Source organism: Phaseolus vulgaris, chromosome 1 (assembly GCF_051622355.1).
Source record: "Phaseolus vulgaris cultivar YP4 chromosome 1, ASM5162235v1, whole genome shotgun sequence".
NCBI classification, from domain to species: domain Eukaryota; kingdom Viridiplantae; phylum Streptophyta; class Magnoliopsida; order Fabales; family Fabaceae; genus Phaseolus; species Phaseolus vulgaris.
Genome location: NC_143498.1, coordinates 36,781,043 through 36,801,472, shown reverse-complemented (window position 1 = coordinate 36,801,472; position 20,430 = coordinate 36,781,043). Strand labels below are relative to the sequence as shown.

The following is a 20,430-nucleotide window of genomic DNA, read 5'->3' as shown; positions in this document are numbered from 1 at the left end:
AAAAAAACTCAAACTTAAAATTGCTAGTTTCAGAATCTAATGGGATAAGTTATTGTACTTTTAGAACAAAAATAACCGTCTACTCTAATATAATTTACTTTCTCCGTATTCATTCTTGAAGGCTTTAGTCGATAACGCTTTTGTCATAATCAAGCATGTGATTTTACATAGATGTCCCATGTTTAGTTTTTATATTAAAAAAATGATTTTGAGTTAAGCATTCAAATATTTAAATATAAATGATGTTATTCTAAGAGATTAAAAGAAATAAGCAGGGAAATATAAGAAGTTTTTAAGAGGTCAACCCATTTTTTTTCCTAATTTTTAAGAGATTAAACGAAATAAACAGAGAGAACTTAAATTACCTCAGACAATTAAATTTCAATTAAGACGAAACAAATTGATAATTGATAATTGATAATTGATAATAATAGTATAAGTGTACTTTTGTTTCCTCATAATAATCCGGCTTTCATAATGTAAAATGTATAACAGTGGAATAACACTCCATACCAAACTATGTATTTAAAAAATGTTAGTACAATAATACATTTAGGAAAGATATAGAAATGTGTCTGGCCAATAGTTATGGGTTATGAGGTGGTCTCCAGTTCAATCCTTTGTTATTGTAGCCTTCAGATATTTGGAGAGATTAGTGTGTAATGAGGAAAGCAACAGACTCCGATGATCAAATAAGTGAGAACATTAAATATGAGTGTGTTATATCTATTGCATAAAATAACACTTACATTTGTCCAGGGTCTCAAGGCCCTTTTATAACACTCGTAGATCCTTTTTCAGGAGTTAATAACAACCTCATAAATTGTCAATATATTCCCCTTTATTTTAGGGATGTTGATGCAAAGAGTATCGTCTTTGATTGTTTGTTTTTGTTGACCTCGTTGTTGAACAAAGACTTTGATGACTCCAAATCTTGAAGAATTGTGTGAAGTTCTGTTGCTGCTTATTTAGTTGAGTATTTTGTAGTGTTTAAATTTGTGATCCAGTTCAAGAATTGATCCAAGGCCATTTGATCTTGAAACCTTTTATAAAGATGAGTGAAAAATCAATCAGTTGATTTATCGTTTTAATCAGTTGTTTTACACTTAGAAGTTTTTGAAAGTGTTTGAAACAATTTGACTTTGGTTGACTTTGCTATCAAACCAATTCAATCGGTTGTTTCGATAAATCAACCGATTGATATTTGAAATTTCTTAACAAAGTTTTGTTAAGTCTGTTAAAACTGTTTTGGCTGGTTTACAAAACTACTTTAACTTTTGATTTTAACGACTACTTGGAGTTTATAAAAAAGGTTTTATACTCCTAGCTAGAAATATGATTACAAGAGATTCAAATTGCAAATTTGAAATCAGTTTTCCAAGATTGCCTAAGGCTTTGGACTTTTCTTCAAGAGGAATAAGACTGTTGTGTGTTAAGTCATTTTTTCCAATTTCGTGAATTGATCCAGATGTACTCTTTCCTCTTCCTTTAATCTTTGTATTTCTGTAAGGTTGTGTGGTATAGATTAAGAGGGTATTTTGATCTGTGTAATGTTTGCAAAGAGAAGGTTGTGTTCTTGAAGGGATACAAAACATCTCTTTGTTGTGTGTTGTAAATCAAAGGAGTTTGATTTGTTAGTGAAATTCCCAGGTGTTTCTGGGGACTGGATGTAACTCTTAGTTAAGAGTGAACCAGTATAAACCTACTGTGTTGATTTCTCTTCCCCTTATCTCATTTAAATCTGTTTAGTCCTTGTTTTTATACACTGCTGATAAAAACAATCGGTTGAATTGAAGAAACAATCGATTGATTTTCTGGAATCATTTAAAAACATGTTTGATTTTGGCTGAACTTGTTATGTATCTTTGATTCTACTTTTGACTTTCATTAAACCTTCAAAGTTTGCGAAAATCTTGCATAAAAAAATCATCACCCCTCTTGTTTTAGCCCTGAAATTCTAACACTCGTGACAATAAAAAATATAATTAACTGATTCAATTGTAGATTTAAGTTATTTTTTGTTTCTTGTTTACTTCAGTGCATAACGTTAATGTTTTTGCCATCTGTCAAAGCAGACTTCTTTGGGACCATTGGGCCTCCCCTTACTTGGGCCGAACCATGTCTATTGGGCCCGAGCTTAGTGGGCTGAAGAGACATGCTTTAAGTGACCAGATCTTGATTGCCATATCGGAGGAGATGACCGTCCACCAAGGTGTACCGACTTGCATTCTTCTTGACAATCTTGGCCTTTGTGGGCTCAGAGGTGAGCAGTCTATCCACCAGGTATCGAACATATGGCGTCATCCAAGTGTCCCCCGAGGTGATTTGCATGACTTCAAGATTGTTTTCCTCGTGCAACTCTTGGATGGTCACTCTTGGTGTCTTTAGGATTTCCTGAATTATAGATCGGTGTGGCCCCCTACCTTTCCCGAGTTGGAGAGCTTGGATAGCAGATATGCTCGAGTGTTTTGTTCTCTTTGGACATGGACAAGGTAAAAAATAGAGAAAGTTTCCCTTAAATCCTTGACATACCCGAGATAGGAAGCTAATTGTGGGTCCTTAGCTTGATAATATCCAGATATTTGCCCTGTTATGAGCAGTGAGTCACTTTTTGCTAGCAATCAATGTGCTCCTAGTTCTTTTGCCAACAACATCCCAACTATTAATGCCTCGTACTCAACCTGGTTGTTGCTGGCCTTGAATGAAAATTTGAGTAACTGCTCGAGCATAAGGCCATTTGGTCCTTCCAATTTGATGCCCGCCCCATCTCCCCGAAGGTTGGAGGATCCGTCCACGGAGAGGATCCATATGAAATCGTCGCGGTCAGGTTTAGAGTCTTTAGGGGTGAGTTTCGTCATTGAATCTGCATACACCTATCCCTAGATGGACCTTCATGGTCTATAACGAATGTCAAATTTCGATAGTTCTATGACCCAACGAACCATCCTACCCGCCATATTGGGTTTCTGAAGGACTTTCTAAATAGGTAGGTCGGTCATTACTACTACGATGAAACTTTGGAAGTAGTGTCACAATTTTCGGGCTATGAAAACTACTGTTAGGGCAACTTTTTTAATGGTCTGGTAATGAGTTTCTGCACCTTGTAATGAAAACTTCAAATTGTGCTTCCCTATGGTTGCAAAAAGTTCCTCTAGGTCGGACACATGTACCTTCAACCTTTTCGATGTCACAACCATGTCATCTACGTATGCTTAAACATTACGTCTGAGAGAGGGTAGTAGGATCCGATCTATAAGCCTTTGATAGGTGGCGCTTGTGTTCTTTAGCCCCAGCTGTTGAATCAAGTGTGTTCAAGCTTTGAAGAATCCAAATCCTTTGTGTTTGATGGAAGGCTGGATGTGCTTGCTGTTGCTGAGGTGCTTTAGAATAGGATCTGGGGTAGATTATATTTGTAATCCACTATTTGTTGAATCTAAAGCTTAAGTGTTTTCAAATATTTTAAGATTAAAGTGTTTTTCAAACTAAGTGAAAAACAATCTGTTGCTTTGTTGAAACAATCGATTGTTTTATACTTAGGTGTTTTTGAAAAAGTTTGAAAACTGTTTTGGATGGTTGACTTGCTGTCAAACCCAAACAACTGATTGATTCGCTATTTCAACCGATTGTTTGTTTGGAATCCTAACAGAAAACAATTTTGTTTGTTAAAAGAGCTTTAATTGATTTCATAACTGAATACGCTCCTGCTTTAAATGCTTTGACCAAGATTTGAATACTATAAATAGTTTGTTAATATTTTATAACAAACAACAAGAAAAGAAAAACATATTTGAGTTTTTCAAAGAGTTTTGAAGCATTTTGAGTTTGAACTTGAGCTTTGGTTATTCAAGGGAGAAGTGGAATAGGATTACTCTGTATTGATTTCAGTTGATTCTGTAATAGTGTAATGCGTTCTGTGATTTGTGTACATTATGGTGTTGTAAAGCCAAGAAGGGTTGTGTGCTCTTGAGGTTGTCAAGATCAACATTCTTGGTGGTGTATGTGCTGAGCCAAAGGAAGTGTGTGTCTTGAGGGGATCAAGGTCACTTCTTTGGTGGTGTGTGTATGTAATCTGGATTTGATTACCTAGTGGATTCCCTAGTGGTTTCTGGGAAACTGGATGTAGCTCTTGGGTTAAGAGTGAACCACTATAAACTGTTTGTGCATTTCTCTCTTCCTTAAACTCTTTAATTTCAGTTGTTGTTATATTACTGGTATAAACAACCGATTGTTTTTCTGGTGCTTTTCTATTTTGAGCTTTGTTCTTGGCAAATTGAATTCCTAAATTTGGTTTCTTGCAAAGAATTTCATTCTATCTTAAAATGTTTGCGAAAACCCCCTTACCATTCACCCCCCATCTAGTTTAAAGCCATACATTCTAACACCAACGACATGACTTTGTAACAATAGTTGGTTGCTTCGGCCATAAATGATGTTTTATTTTTGTCTCTTGGGTGCATGCAGATTTGGTTGTACCCTGAAAAAGCATCCATGAAACTCAGTAAGCCACATCCTGATGCGCTGTCCACCAAGGAATCTATGTTGGGCTGGGGGTAAGGATCCTTGGGACAGGTATTGTTGAGATTAGTGAAATTGACGCACATCCTGCACTTTCCACTTGACTTTTTCACCATCACCACATTTGCTAGCCATTAAGAGTATTGGATTTCCCTCACATGGCCAACTGTTAAGAGTTTTTGAGAATCAATATTTATGGTAAGACGCTTTTCTTTGTTGAATTTTCTTTGTCTCTAGACGACGGGCTTGGCTTTCTCGTCCATCATAAGACAATAGCACAAGAAATCTGGGTCAATTTTTAGAAGGTCAGCGAATGACCATGCAAAGGCATTCATGTTTTTTGAGATGACCTCGACAATTTCCTCCAACTCTTTCTGTAATGAGGTACCGAGCTTGAACTTCTTACTGTTTATCTCCACCTCTCGAACTTCTCCCACGGGTCTAGGTTGCCTTTCCTCACAATGGGACGACTCTACCTCCACGTCCGACCCTCCTAGTTGGGTGGTGATCGTATACATGCTCCTTTGATTTCTCAAACTATTTTCATAGCATTTACGTGCTATCTTTTGATCCACTCTCATGGCGATTACTAATGACATTTTACGACAAGTGCACCGCGTTGTCAGAATAATAATGTGTCCCTAAGGGCGAATATCTATCCCATAAGGAACAACTGAATAATCAAGTAAAATGTTCGCTAAATATAAAACAAAACAATAAAAAGTGTGTTGAAAGTGATTGCGTTGGCAATGATTAATCAGAAAACAGTCAAAGAATTCATTGCTTCAATTGGAAAATAAGGATTGTTTTTAATCTTTCTCACTCTTTTGTATTTAGATTAGCCAGATAATATTATGTTCTTTGATTGATATTGATGCTCGTAAAAAAATCATTTATATCGATTCCTTACATATAAAATTCTTAAGATGCTTCCTAAATATTGATTTCTCGCATATTTATAAAAACAACTCAGTATTAAGATCAAATGTTGATAGCAATTAACTTCAAGTCTATTCTTAGCACTCAAATATGTCATGTATTATTGATTAGATCAGAACCCTAAAATTACTTTCACTACAAAAAAACGTGTATAATGCGGCGGTTATTTTCGTAAAAACTGACATTTTTAACCGCCGCCTTATACGTCTGTGGCGGTACAGCGTACCGCCAGAATTCTTGCCGCCACAAAGTTTAATGTGGCGGTCAATTAAGAACCGTTGTAGCAGACGCCATATTATGCATTGTATAAAGTGGCGGTTTTAAACGTGTAATTGACGTCAGTTATAAATGTCGTAATTTTAAAACTGAGTAAACAAATTTTAACGTAAATTGTGACAGTTTTAACCGCCACTTAATACAATATAGTATGACATTTATAATCCACTTTATAACTGTCATAATTCAAATATTAAATATTTAATTTTATTTTTAATATTTATAATAATTTATTTAATTCTATTTTATAATTTAATTTCATAATATTATTTAATTTCATATTATAATTAAACTTTATTTTTATTTTTAACATTTTTAATAATTTATTTAATTCTATTTTATAATTTAATTTTATAATATTAATTAATTTAATATCATAATTAAATTTCACTACACAGTAATGTTTCATAATATAATTAAGTTATAACATAAACTAATTTCATAATATAACTTCATAATATAATTAAAATGGATAAATATAATAATAAAAAATAATTTCATTAAGAAAAAAAAAATTGATAATGTCAAACTAATCCAAACAAGTAAATTACATTGTAAAAATATAAATTGTTTATATTTGAAGTAAACTCCCAATCCTAATTTGTCATAAATTATGTCAAACTGCTCCTGCTCTCTCCCTATTAATAATGAATAGTATGTGATCACTTCCACATATTTGTAGTACCTGTTTCATCAAAATACCATAAATTTATCAATACAAAACATCTTCTCAGAACAAAAAAAGTGCTTAATTTCGTGGACAAATTTCATGCGCCCGTATTAAGAATTTCCAAAATATCATATTAGAAATTAGATGGTTTAGTAACATCTTCAATGGAATACACTTACAAAAGTTGTTATTTTAATGCGAGTCTCACATGCATGCATTCTCTTTAATTTTAAAAAACTCATATAGTTGAGACCCACAATAAAATAATATTTTTATTCATAAAAAATTCCTATTAAAGATGTTCTTGATGCAACTTATAAAAAGAGGTCATTACACTATACTGATATCCGGGGAACCAATTTAGTAGACCATATAGCTTTAGATATAAGAAAATAATGCAAAGCTAAGCCAAAGGCTACAAGGTTGACTATGTTATCAATTATTATGGGAAAAAAGTATATAGGGTGCTAGTTTTACGGACCAGATGCCAGGATATAAAGGTTTGTAATCTGATTCCTTTTCAACCAAGCAGTTGGGGTGTTCAATTGGCAGGAGAAGATGAGTCATGGTTATTGTGTTTAGTGCTCCATCATTGTCTTGCCAGTCCACATCCCTGCACAAGAAAAAGTAACATATTAGTAAAATAATTTTTCTAAAATATTTTTCAAGGAATCTTATAAGTTTTTTATTGATCATCAATATTAGTTAAACAACAACTTAATTACTCTTTAAAATATTATTGATGTTTTTAGATGTTACTATCATTGTATTATTACCGAAAAAAAATGTTAATAAGTTATATATTAGAAGGGAAAAGAAGAAGAAGACATTCATAAACTACAAAGCATATCACTTAGAGGTTGAAATTACTTTTTCCCACTTGAAATCCATCTTGACCTTTTGTATAATTTTTGTGTAATGCACGGTTGGATACTATTAAACATTTATTTTCAAATAAACACAAGGAAGCATCCCACTCAAGAGTTAAATTGACAGAAAATAATGATAAAATAAATTGTTAATGACCCCACTAATGTGTTTGAAACTGTACTTGTCAAAGGAAGCAAAAATAGTTTATCTATTGCAACACTCAGTATTTAGCATGTATAGAAACAAATACAATTAGAGGAAACATCACCAGAATAAATAATCATAGTCCAGAGAACTGGATTTCCATAAAGAGGAAGTGCTTTTCAATAACCAGAGACATACGTCAATCCCAGATATGGTTATGGTTACCGGTACAATAAAAATACTTATACGTACATAGAAAAAAAGTAAAGACATTCAACATTAGCAATTAAAAGTCATAGTCCAGAGAGACTCTAGACACGCAATCACCCCCACCAATCTAAGGCATAGTTGACAAAACAATAACAACAAAAGTCAAGGAACATGAATTAAAAAAAAAAGTTAAGCACTGAGTCCTACACAAGCCTCTATAAGCTTAAAGTAACTCAACTTTTCAATAGGCTTACCTTAATTGGAATCATCATCTCCAAAATGATGCCATGGCTGAGAAAGAGCAACGATAACAGAGGAAAGAAGTCAAAACAAAAGGAAGATGGTGCTATGAAATCAATAGAAAAATAGCAATATCTTGTAGCAGAAAAATAAAATATTGAGCTGTGAAGTAGACAACACAAAAAAATGGAGGAGGATTAAAGACTCTTAATGCAGACAAGCTTGGCTAGAAAATTGCTCTGGTAAAAGGGGTTTGATTGGACACTGGACAGTTTTTGAACCTCAAACCAAAGGGAGGCAAATGTTTTTGGTTGTCTCTATTACCAAACCATAACCCTGGAGTCAAGAAAGAATCTCTGTATGAGATTTGTCTACAGCCAGGTTCAAATGATTCAATGATCAAATTTCATAAGCATTTGGAACTATACATGCCATCATAAGTACAGGTTTTTCATAAGAAAATTCTTTGACTGTGCATTGGAATGCCATAGTAATTGTAAAAAATGAGATCAGTGGCTAGTGAAAGGGGGAATGGAAAGGACTTGAGGAATAATTGAGGATTTCAAAAGAAGTTCAGTTAGAACTTAAATAAAGTGAAGATCATCAATCATCAGCTCTAGTGTTTTCTTCACCAAACAAGAAAGTATGATAAGAGTATAACAAAATTACCACTTAGTTAAAACAATTTGCCCATTTCTAATTAGGTATGTTTAAAATTAGCTAAATATTAGTCAAAGTGAACCGTTGTCAGCAGCTAACAACATATCTCCTATAATGTTATGACCATGTTTGAAAAAAAGAGTAGTTTATTTAACACTGGTACAGAATCACATAGTATGTGCACACATATGCATGCTAAAAACAGTGAAAGATGGAAAGTAACATTCACAAATCACCAACCTGACGAGCAACCTGTGCTAGTCGTCGGCTGTCCCGAGATGATTCAGTCATCGTGCAAGACTTCATAGGATCAACATTATGATCTTGCTTCTCTCCACACTTTTTCTTTGAATTGATATTATCTTGAGAGCAATCTTCATCACAACTAACTGCCTCCTTCTTACGCTTTCTACAGAATGTGTACTTAAGAAACTTATCACTTGTAGGTCGATTAGAAACCTTTGCATCTACATCAGATAATTTTGGGTTCATTTTATCCAGTGACCCGTTAGATGCTTCAATACTTTTACACTTGTGTCAGATCCAACAATGCCTATGCATCTGCAACCTGCTCTCTGGGCTTCTCAACTGCAAAATTCCATCCAACCAGACCAATCACTAGAAATTTAAATCAGATGTCCAGCGGAGAACTTAAGATTATAACAACGAGAACGAGAACAAGAACAAAAGCAAAGGAATAAGTACAACTACCTACCTTGGTCCAAAATGGTGTCGAAGTTGTCGGACTCCATGTTCAACAAATCATATCTTTTCTCTGCTAGGTTTGTTTAGGGTTAGCTAATTAGGGATAAAAATTGAATTTAGCGTTGTAAATAAATTGAAGAGTGAGTGGTAACGTTATGTACCGATGATGAGAGTCTTGAGTTTGAGGAACTGAGAGCGTATGATCCTGCGAGTGGCATGGTTCTGCTCGCTCATCGTTTTATTCTTGGCACCTCCCTCGACAGCATTGCCTCTGCGCGAACGTTTCCGACGAGAACGACTGCGGGGAGAACGAATGCGATTGAAAACCCTAAATCGATAGAGAAGGGAACGATTGCGGTGAGAGAAGGGGAATACGAAATGGGGAGGTGAGAGAGGGTTTACAAAATACAATTGGGAAGGGAACGATTGCGGTGAGAGTGAGGGCGAGGGTTTTCAAAATGGGGCTGAGAAGGGAAGACTACGGTGAGGGTCAGAGTGAGGGTTTAGAGGTTCGGTGAATGAGGAATGTGAAGATTGAAAAAAGATGAGGGTGAGAGTGAGGGTTTAGAGGTTGAGTGAATGAAGAATATGAAGAGTGAAAGAGGTATCTTTCCAAGAGTGATAGAGGTATATTTTTGAAGAAGACCAAAAGAGGGGGAAACAAAAAAAAACTTTGTGAAAGATGAAGCTCATGGAGGGAACGAAAAGCGGGAGAAATTTTATTTCAGAAGCTAGTTATGGCGGTTCTAAATGCCACATTTTGATTGAACATTATGGCGTCTACGAACCTGTCGTATTATACAGCTAATTGTGGCGGTTTTTAATAACCGCCATATTATAACCGCCACTATATACACGTTTTTTTGTAGTGTTTCCAGTCATATTTAAGATTCTAGATCAAGAATTAAAAGCAAAACAATAATACTATTAATCAATCAAGAACAAAATATTATGTTCAGAGATCACCTCAATACATAAGAGTTTGAACATATACTCCCAATCCTAAAGGGTAGAATTAGCCACGCATCTTCTAACACCTTCTATTCTAAATTGGATTACAATTCACTCAATGGTGTTTTCCTCTCAATCTTTCACACTAGGGTTGTGCCTCAAGCCCCCTATTTAACCTAATTTGCTAGGGTTAGGTAACTTTTTGCGTCACGCTAATGTGCTTGTTGATTAAAACATAAAATGACCCAATGTTTTTGGTGTTCTCTCGCTCAAGCGAGATGCTCTGTTGTTGATTTGGGCTTTCTGTGCTTTTGTGCGTTTTGTGACTTTCCAACTTTCTCCTTTTAGCTTATATTATTCTTCTTTAGCCCAGTGATCTCCATTTTCCCTAAAAACTCGAAAATAGCACCAAATTTGGAAATAAAACGTTCTTATTCAAATAAAGATCATAAAAATGTAAAAAGGTATAAATTCATAAATTAGGGATTATTTTGTATATATTTTAGCAATTAATACTCATAAGTGCATATATTTTAATATGAAATATTACTGAAATTAGACACTTATCAATCACTTTGCCTTCGGGCGAGGGCAACATTAACTTCATATTGGAAGTGGAGGCCACCACACCTAACCTATTCATGACCCGATCATGACCGAACAATACAATGTCATTCAAATTTAATTATTTTTTTTTCTAAAAAAAGAAGACTTAGTGGAAAAAATACAGTGATAAAATACAACCTTAATTGTCTGTTAGGTATTCCCACAATGTTATTTTAGTTATGTAGGTTTCGATGTCTCACTAGCAAAAGTTGTATAAATTTAATTTTGTCAGGATTTAACTATAGTTGATTCCTCATGTATATATATTTAGTTTTTGAGCTTCAATTTTGTCAAAATAACATTTTAAGTATTATAAGATTTTAATTTTTCTTTTAGTATAAATTTGTTTGTGTAAGATTTGTAATGATGGGTTTTGACAACTAAAATCTTCTTTTTGAAAAAAATTAAAATCATAAAATTGTGATGCCTATAATTTTTAATCTATACTATTAAACTCCAGAAAAAAAACGTTAAAAATAAATCGTTATGTTTTTAAGGCAGTGCAAATTCTTTGTTTAGATTGAAAAAAAAAGAAAGAAATAAACTTAGCAAAAGGGATTTAATATTCTTTAATAATAAATATGATAAATAAATAAATAATCTATTCGGGGATGGTCGTCCCTAAAGTAAATTATAAACAAAAGGAGTATTTACCACAATGTACTTGATCGTTATGGTCCTTGTTGCATTTTCTTTGGAGAAATTGTTCTAAGCTCGACATACCCTCGAACTTCTACTTGGTCACCCGTGAAATCGACGAGATAACCATAAAAAAGCCTCAACTGGTCGAGGGTAATTTGTAGACCTAAGAACGTTCCCCAAAACATAATGTCAGTCGAACTCCTTGATATACTAGGACTCTATGCACATTTCGCCCCATAATGATGACTAATAAGACTACAGGATCGTTTTCATAGGGGAAGATATCCTCGAAATCTGTTGTTGTGAAGCAGAGAGACAGAACTGAGTGCTACTCAGAATTTTGAATGTCTAAGGTCATTTCAGCTCGGGAGTAATGTTTTCGACTAGATGTCGAGGCCCCTCCCTTAAAAAATCCTCATGCGATGGAATTGAAATCTCCCAAAATTGTAGCTTCATGGTTTAATTATTGTGCCTTGACTCCTCTTTTTTGTTATTTTTCTTGATCATTCTTAAGATATCTGGTCAGAAAACCTTCCTTCACCAACTTTACTAGTTGATAGGATAACGTAAGACATCGCTCGATATCATGGCCTCGAGATCGGTGGAACTTGCACCAATTGTCCTTTCGTTCTCCTAGTATCCGATCCATTTTCTTCGGGAAGTGCAACTTGTCCACCATGTTGTCCTTTGTTACGAGTGACTTATATGATGTTCGAAACCTCGGTCTAGGCGATTCATCGTCGGATCGCCCTTTAGTATCATCTTTCTTTGCAACATATGGAATGTATCGCTGGTCTGCCCCCCGACTTGTGAATACCTCGACGTTCTTTGGGCGGTGCTCTCGTCCTCTGTCCTTGTACTTTCCCTGCCTCGACTGTGCATTCCCATTCTTTCTTTGTATGGCTTATTCTGTTCCGATTTGGGCTGCTACTAGTTCTCTTACCTTGACCATTAATTATGCCCTATTCCGAAGTAATGAGTCACTGAAGGGCCCTTTTACGAAGGCAACAACCACCATCTCTTCATTCGGGGTTTAAAGTCTTACTGAGACGACACAAAAGCGATTCAGATAATCTTTCACGGATTCGCCTTCCCTTTGTCTAACGTTAAAGAGATCGGGCAGCTGAGGATGATCAACTTTGTTAGTTGAGAATTGCTCTTTGAAGATTCTAAAGAACTCTTGGAAGGATGTTATGTAGCCACCCGGGACTCTACTAAACCACTTATGACTTTTTATGGCATAACAAAGTTTATTGGGGTTTTATTATGAGTGCAATGATTAATAAGAAAACAAGTCAATGAGTTTGTTGCTTCAATTGGAAAAATAGGGATTGAAGTTCATCTTTCTCACTCTTTTGTATTTTGATTAAGATGACAATATTGTATCCTTTGATTGATATAGATTCCTGTATCAAAATAATTTATATTAATTCCTCGCATATAAAGTTATTAAGATGTCTCCTAAATATCGATTCCTCGCATATTTATAAAAACTTAGCATTAAGATAAAACGTTGATAGCCACTAACATTTCAAATCTATTCCTAGCATTCAAATATGTTAAGAATTATCATTTGGGTAAAAAACTTAGAAGTACTTTTCAGTCAAATCTAAATTTTGAGATCATGGTAAACCAAGCATTACAAACAAAACGAAAATACCAATCATCAATCAAGAACATAATATTATGTTTAGATATCACCTTGAACATATTACTCTCAATCCCAAAGGGTAGAATTAACAACACATGTTGGCTGTTATAAATAGGGAGAACAAGAAAAGAAGATTCCAGATGTTTCTCCTTTACGACTGCCTCCTATAGATTTTCTAACGCCTCCTATTCTCACAATTGGAGTACAATTCACTTAATGGTGTTTTCTTCTCAACCATTGACTGTCTAGGGTTGTGCCTCAAGCCTCCTATTTAACCTAATTGGCTTGGGCTAAGTGACTTCTCGCTTGGGCGTTATTGGGCTCGCCTGAGCAAGTTTCACAAAAAAAGGCCAACGCTTTTGGAGCAATCTCGCTTGGGAAAGATTGAGCTCGCTTGAACGAGATCCTCTGGGGTTCCTGGATTAGGCGAGTTTGGGTGAGCTTTGGTGAGTGCTGGTGCATTCCAACTTTCCCTTTTTAGCTTTGTATATTCTCTTTTTTCCCAAGCATCTCCATTCTTCCTTAGAATCCTAAAATTAACACAAATTTGGGAATAAATCGTTCTTGTTTAAATTAAAATCACAAAATATGTAAAACAATATAAATTCATAATTAAGGGTTATTTTATGTAGGGATGACAAAACAGGATGGCCATGCAAGCCGACCCGCGACCTGCTAGGAAAAAACGCAGGGCGGGCTCAATTTTTCAATCCTCTGACCCATTTTAGCCTGCCTCGCATAACCCGCAGCCCGTGTGGGCCAATAGCGAGGCGGAACTAGGGTTTGCCTTTGCGTTGTTACCCTTGAGTAGGGTTCCTTGGGGAATGTCCTTGCGCCGCTATTCATAGAATCTTAGCGTATCTCGCACATGAACTTCCCTTAACTGGAGTACGACGAATAACAGAGCGGCCGCTTGGGTACCAACTTGTGCACCTAATCTCTAGCGCCATCTGGTTCGTGGGTGCCCTAAGTATTCACGTGCCATGCATGCAACTTTCTCTGGAAACCCTAACCCTAATGGGCCTTAACGCCTCCTAGGATTATCCACACGTGCTGCGCCTTCATGCGTTATACACCCCACGTGCATGGATCCCTCGTGACATCGGCTTCCCCACACATCTCTTGTCATTGGCTGTTATCTTAACAAAACTCTAGGGCCCATCTTACGTGGCCCTCTACAACGTCCATACAAAAGATGTCCGATCTTCTCCGTCTACTAGTGAGGTCCGTATCGATCTCCAACATCGGGGTTTGGGATACAAATATCAAAGACTAACCAATTCTCTGGTAGGTGCGTCTGGGGCCCATGTCACGTGGCCCCCTTCCATCACCAAGCATCAGTGCGCGATGTCTGAGGTCAGTCTCTGGGTCGATGACCGAGGACTGGTTGGGACACAAGTCCCCCAGTCTCGATCTGTAACTGGTTTCAGTGAAGAGACTAAGTGATCGCGCTGGGCGACCTACGTGGCACTGGGTGACGGGTGTGAATAGTGCACTGAAGTGACATCTCATCATTTCTTTGTTGGTGAACGTACACGTGTTGGGATCAATGGCTGAGCCTTGTTGGCGGTCGAACTTCTTCGTGTACTGTTTAAACACTTTAACACTTACGCTCTTACCACTGTTTCATCACTTTTGATTATGCGAACCTTCACTTGGCCTTTGTGAAAGAATGCTCTCTTCTCTCTCTCCCCAAACTTCAAACCCTCGAACCTCATCACCCGAAAGGTATGATTTTTATTTCCCGGTCATTTCACCATTTATGATTTCACTGCTTGTAACATGCTCATATATGCCTGGGACTGTTTATGATTTCGGCATTTCTCTGCACATTCATTTCTACTATTCATGCTTCGAGTCTCTGTTTCCTGGGCTTCTCTGATTCTGTCGAGTTGGGCCACTTTCAACCTTCTAAAGTTTCTCTTTTTCTTCTTCTTTTTAGCTTTCCTATTCGAGATGACCAAACGAGTTCCCCAACCGGCTTCTCTCTCAGACTCTAATTCCACTTCGACTTTGTCGTCGTCCCCTGTTCCACCTTCTTCACCAGTCCCTCCCCCTCCTGCCTCGTTCTATAAATCTTTATACCACCGGGCACCGGTGGACCTTTTAGAGGAAATGTCCACCTTTACTACCCTTAAGGGCATAACAACCTATAGGAAGAAGCAATCTTGCCATCCATAGCGTGTCTTTGGCAAAGACCACGATAAGTATGTGCGGATGGTGGCTTGTCGCGAGGGGGAGCCAGTATGTTTTGACGAAGCTTCTGACCCCGAAGGCCCTTTCTGCTTCATTTATTCCACCCTCTTCCGAAGACTGGGGTTTCGGTTACCCTTTACCCCTTTCGAGCGCACGCTGCTGGCCGAGGTGAATGTTGCCCTCGCCCAACTACGCCCTAATAGTTAGGCGTTCATGAGGGCCTTTGCCATCCTTTGTTGCAGCCTCGACCTCACGTCGTCCGTAGACATCTTCCTTTATTTCTTCGAGGTCAAAGACCCAGGGAAAAAGTTGTGGGTCAGCTTCAATGGTGTGGCTGGGAAGGTGCTCTTAACACTCTTCTAGCAATTATACTAGGGGTTCAAGAAGAACTTCTTCAAAGATCGCAGTAATCGGAGGGACCCTTCTCTTCTAGATGGGTTTCCCTTATATTGGACGGAGAAGCCAAACCTTCAGAGAGCCCGGAGTCTTGAGGATCTTTCCCCTCAGAAGCGAGGTGTATGCGAGCTTCTCTTTTGGCTCTTTGCCCCTTTGAACACTTTGGAGCTACTCAAGCGTGAGTTTAGCCCCGAAGATCTCGAAACCTATATTGGTACTCCTTTGTTCTTATGCCTCTTATTTTATCCCATTTTTGCCTGCATACTTGTCTTGTTTACTTACTTCCGCATTGACTTGTTGCTTTTACACAGATATGGGTTTCAACAAAGACAAGAAGAAGAAGCTGGCCAACCTCTTGGCCAAGCGAAGGGCGGCTCCTACTGGGGCGAGCCTTTCAACGCCCCTAACCCCTTCATCTTCGGCTGCGCTTGCTTCCTAACCCACCAATCCGGCCCCTGCCGCTGTTGAGCTAAGAGGTGGAGTGGCGGTCGAGTCTGATGACGAAAATACGTGCACCGGTCTTGTTTTCAAACGACCGAGGGTGGGCGTGACCGTGGCACCTTCTGCCTCCGCCTCTACCGGTACCCCGACCTTCATGGATCATCCCCCTAGCGCCTCCTTCCCGCTTCAAGTTGTTGCTCTCGGAGTGCCCCCGGAGGCCAAGAAACACCCTCCTCCTCGCCACTTCCCTTGCTGCTCAAAAAAGCACTCAGTCGTTTCCAAAGCCAAGAGGTGGAGGGCTTAAGCGACAATCTCCTTCAAGAGCGAGTGGCCGATGTTCTTGGGGACCTCCTGTTTGTCTCCAACCTTGCGCTTAACAGGACCCAAGAGTCCGAGGACCTCAAGGTTAGGGTGGAAAAGCTCGAGGAGGACTTGGCCACTAGGACCAAAATCTTTACCAATCGCGAAACTGCCTTGTACCTAGAGTTGGCAAGCCTTCGCCAATCTGAGAAGGACGCCTAAAAGGCCCTCCATGACAAGGGCCTAGAGGCGGTCGAACTAGAAGCGAGGATCTTGCCTCTTCGTAATCGTGCGGTCGAGCCTGAAGATCTTGTGGCCAAACTGAAAGGAAAAGTGGCCAATCTGGAAGAGAGGGCCACGTAGCGCGAAATCCTTCTGGGGTGGGTTGAAGGTGAGTTGGCCGAGAAAACTGAGTCCTTGGCTAGGACGACTGAATCCTTCAGAAGGACAGAGGAGGAGCTCACTAACGATGCCGCTGAGGCTTACGGTGAGAGGGGTTTTAAGACGTCGTCGCTCAGTTTGCCTGTGCGCATCCCGAGGTGGATCTTACCCTCTTTGGTGAGTCTAAATGCGTTGTGGATGGCTAGATCGTGCCACGAGAATGACTCCCCTTTGTAATTCTGTTTTTGTTGACAATCAAGCTTTCTTGTATGTATACTTTATTAGTATTTTATTCCTTTTAACTATGGCCTCCATTCACTTTGTATGCTTGTTCGACCTTGGAGTTACTACGCAAGAGGGGACGTATGTCTGCCCCTCCCTCCTTGATGTTCCTACCCCAAGGGAACGACACTTTCTCGATTTCACCCTTGCTGTATAAAGTCAGGGGATAGCTGACCTCGCCCTTGCTACAAAAGTCAAGGGACGAGACTTTGGTACTCGAACCGTACTTCCTTTCGCCTTGGTGTGCTTACGCGAGAGGGGTTTACTGTGTTAGAATGGATGACTTTAAACTAGAGGGGGGGGGGGGTGAATTGTTTAAAGAGAGTTTTCGCAAACTTTTAAAACAAGAATGAAATTATCTCAAGAAACAATTGATAAGAAATTCAGTTTGCCAAAACAGCAATAAAAAACAGTAGTACCAAAAAAACAATCGGTTGTTTCACAGAAACAATCGGTTGTTTATACCAGCAAACAACAAACAAAACTGAATTTAAAGAGTTAGGGATAGAAAGATTGCACACAGATGTTTATACTGGTTCACTCCAAATCCAGAGCTACATTCAGTCTTCTCAGAAACCCTGAGGAAATCCACTATGCAACCACAACTTGATCACTTACACCACAACCAAGAAAGTGACCTTGAACACCTCAAGACACACACTCTTCTTGGCCAACACACCAACACTAAGATTGTTGATCTTGATCCCCTCAAGAACACAACCAATCTCAGCAAACACAAACACAAAACTTGTTTAGCAGACTACAAGGATTACACTTGTTACAGAAGATAATCTGAAATCAATACAAGCAGAATCCTATTCCACACACTTTGATCAATCACAAACTCTAAGCAATCTCAGCTCTTTGAAAAACTCAAAAACTCTTTTCAAAATCTTGTTACTCAAATCTGTTTTTCTGAATTTATTCAAAGGTGTTGTTTTTATGAAATCTTAACAAACTCTTAAATTGCATTTAAAGATTGGTCAAAGCATTTAATGACTGGAGCGTAAGCAGTTAAATCATTTAAAGCTCAGTCAAAGATAAAACAGTTTTTCTGTTATGGTCCCAAAACAAACAATCGGTTGTTTCCTCGAATCAATCGGTTGTTTTGGTTCTAACAGTTCAACTATTTGAAAAACAGTTTTCAATCTTTTCTCAAAACATCTAAGTATAAACAATCGTTTCGACAAAACAATCGGTTGTTTTAACTTAGTTTGAAAAACATTTTACTTTCAAAAAGATTGAGAATGCCTATGCTTTAGATTTAATCAACGGGTGGATTACAACACTCAAACTACCCCAGAACTAAACTAAAACAGCACAGCAACAGCAAGCTCAGCCAAGGCTTCAACATCCTTCAAAGGGTTTGGATTCTTCAAAGCTTGAACACCACTTGGTTCAACATACTGGGGAGGCTGAACAACCTCTGTTCTCCGCATGTCACTTCAAGGAAGGAGGTTCCTTTAGTTTCGACGAACCATACTATTATTCGCCTAGGTGAACTTACACGAGAGGGGTTTATTGGGAAGACCAAACTACCTCTGCTTCTTTGTGTATCACTTCAAGGGAAGAGGTTCCTTTATTTCAGCGAACCATACTATTCTCGGGCTTGGTGAACTTACGCAAGAGGGAGGTCCACTTGGGGGACCATACTACTTCCACTCTTGACTTTTCACTACAAGGGAGAGGTTCGTTTATTTCGGCGAGCCATACTATTCTCGGGCTTGGTGAACTTACACAACAGGGAGGTCCACTCGGGGGACCATACTACTTCGTTTATTTGCAATGCACATTTCTTAATTGAATAAACTTTATTCGGGTGACCTCGTTAAAAAACCCTCTCAAGGGAAAAAGAGTGTCCCCTTAAACATGTACAATTCAAGGTTAACTAAAATAAAACTTCAGGTTGGTCGCGTTCCAAGTGCGAGGGATCACACCGCCTTTTAATGTCTCGAGCCCGTATGCTCAATTCCCGAGGGCCTCTGTTATTTTGAAAGGACTGGTCAACTTGGGACATGACTTGTTTTCTAACTGGTACGGATGAGCCTTCCTCATCACCAGGTCGGCGACCTGGAACTGCCGAGGTCTCAGCTTGGAGTTGTACTTGTACTCTACCCTCCTTTTCAAGGCTTCAGCTTTAATCCTTGCTTCTTCCCTCACTTCATCCAGTAGGTCCAAGTTCAGCTTTCTTTCCTTGTTCGACTCCTCGACCATGAAGTTCTGGAAATATGGTGAGTTCTCCTGGATTTCTACTGGGATCATAGCGTCCGAACCATACACCAAGCCAGTGCCACTGGTTCGGCCTCGATCCACTTCGTGAAATATTCTATGGCAACCACGAGGTACTTCATCTGCTGTACCGCTAAAGGGAAAGGCCCCAGAATATCGATTCCCCAGGTATGAAATGGCCACGGGCTGTATATCGATCTCAACTTCTCTGGGGGCGCTTTGTGCCAATCAGCGTGTTGTTGTCACTGTTTGCACCGTTGGGCATATCTTGTGCAATCCTCCCTCATGGTTGGCTAGTAATATCCTGCACGAATGGCTTTTGACGAGAGAGATCGACCACCGATGTGGCTACTGCATATCCCTTCGTGTAGTTCTGCCATGATGCGCGTGCATTGCTCACCATCCACGCATACCAGTATAGGATGGGTGAATCCGTGCCTGAATAATTTCCCATCGATCAGGGTGTACTTGGTCGAATTTTTCTTGATTTTTCGAGCTTCTGCGGGCTCTAACGGGAGTATCTCATCGGCTAAGTAGCGCTGGTAGGCCGTCATCCAGGTTTCTCCTAACTCAACCTGGCAAACTTGAGGCACTATTTCTCCAACAACTGGGTACATGCTTATTCTGGGTGTTTTCACTGTCTCTTGTATAAACGAACGATGACTCCTTCTCGTCCCTTCCAATGTGCTAATCTGGTGGATTTCTGTCGTATCGCCCGTGGTCGTTCGGGGTGTCTTCAGGGACTCCTAAATCACCGTCCTCTGTCTGCCCCCCTTGCCCGAACTGGAGAGTTTTGCAAGCAAGTCAGCTCGGGCATTTTGTTCTCTGGGTACGTGGACTAACTCGAACACTTAGAACGACTCCTTCAGGACCTAAACGTATTCTAGGTATGCGACCATCTGAGGGTCTTTAGCTTGGTATTCTCCTGTGACCTGGCCTCTAACTAACAAGGAATCGCTCTTTGCTAACAACCCCTTTGCTCCCATCTCCTTAGCCAACAACATCCCCGCGATCAGGGCCTCATACTCTGCCTGGTTGTTGCTGGCCTTGAAGGCGAACCGTAGGGTCTGCTCAATCAGCAACCCATCTGGTCCCTCCAAGATAACACCTGCTCCACTACCTTGCT

At 38.8% G+C, this 20,430-nt stretch overlaps 1 long non-coding RNA gene across 2 annotated transcripts; it reads right to left on the bottom strand.

Moving 5' to 3' along the window:
* Positions 1-6,209: 6,209 nt before the first annotated feature.
* On the bottom strand, positions 6,210-9,921 carry LOC137813900 (uncharacterized). 2 transcript variants are annotated; one of them, XR_011081521.1, is made up of 6 exons: positions 9,391-9,920; positions 9,240-9,299; positions 8,765-9,112; positions 7,879-7,915; positions 6,882-7,013; positions 6,210-6,415 (listed from the first exon to the last, which is right to left on the bottom strand). It is a non-coding gene; the product is annotated as an uncharacterized LOC137813900 (long non-coding RNA). The 2 variants fall into 2 exon arrangements; XR_016520736.1 differs by lacking the exon at positions 7,879-7,915 and having other exon boundaries at positions 9,391-9,921.
* Positions 9,922-20,430: the final 10,509 nt, after the last annotated feature.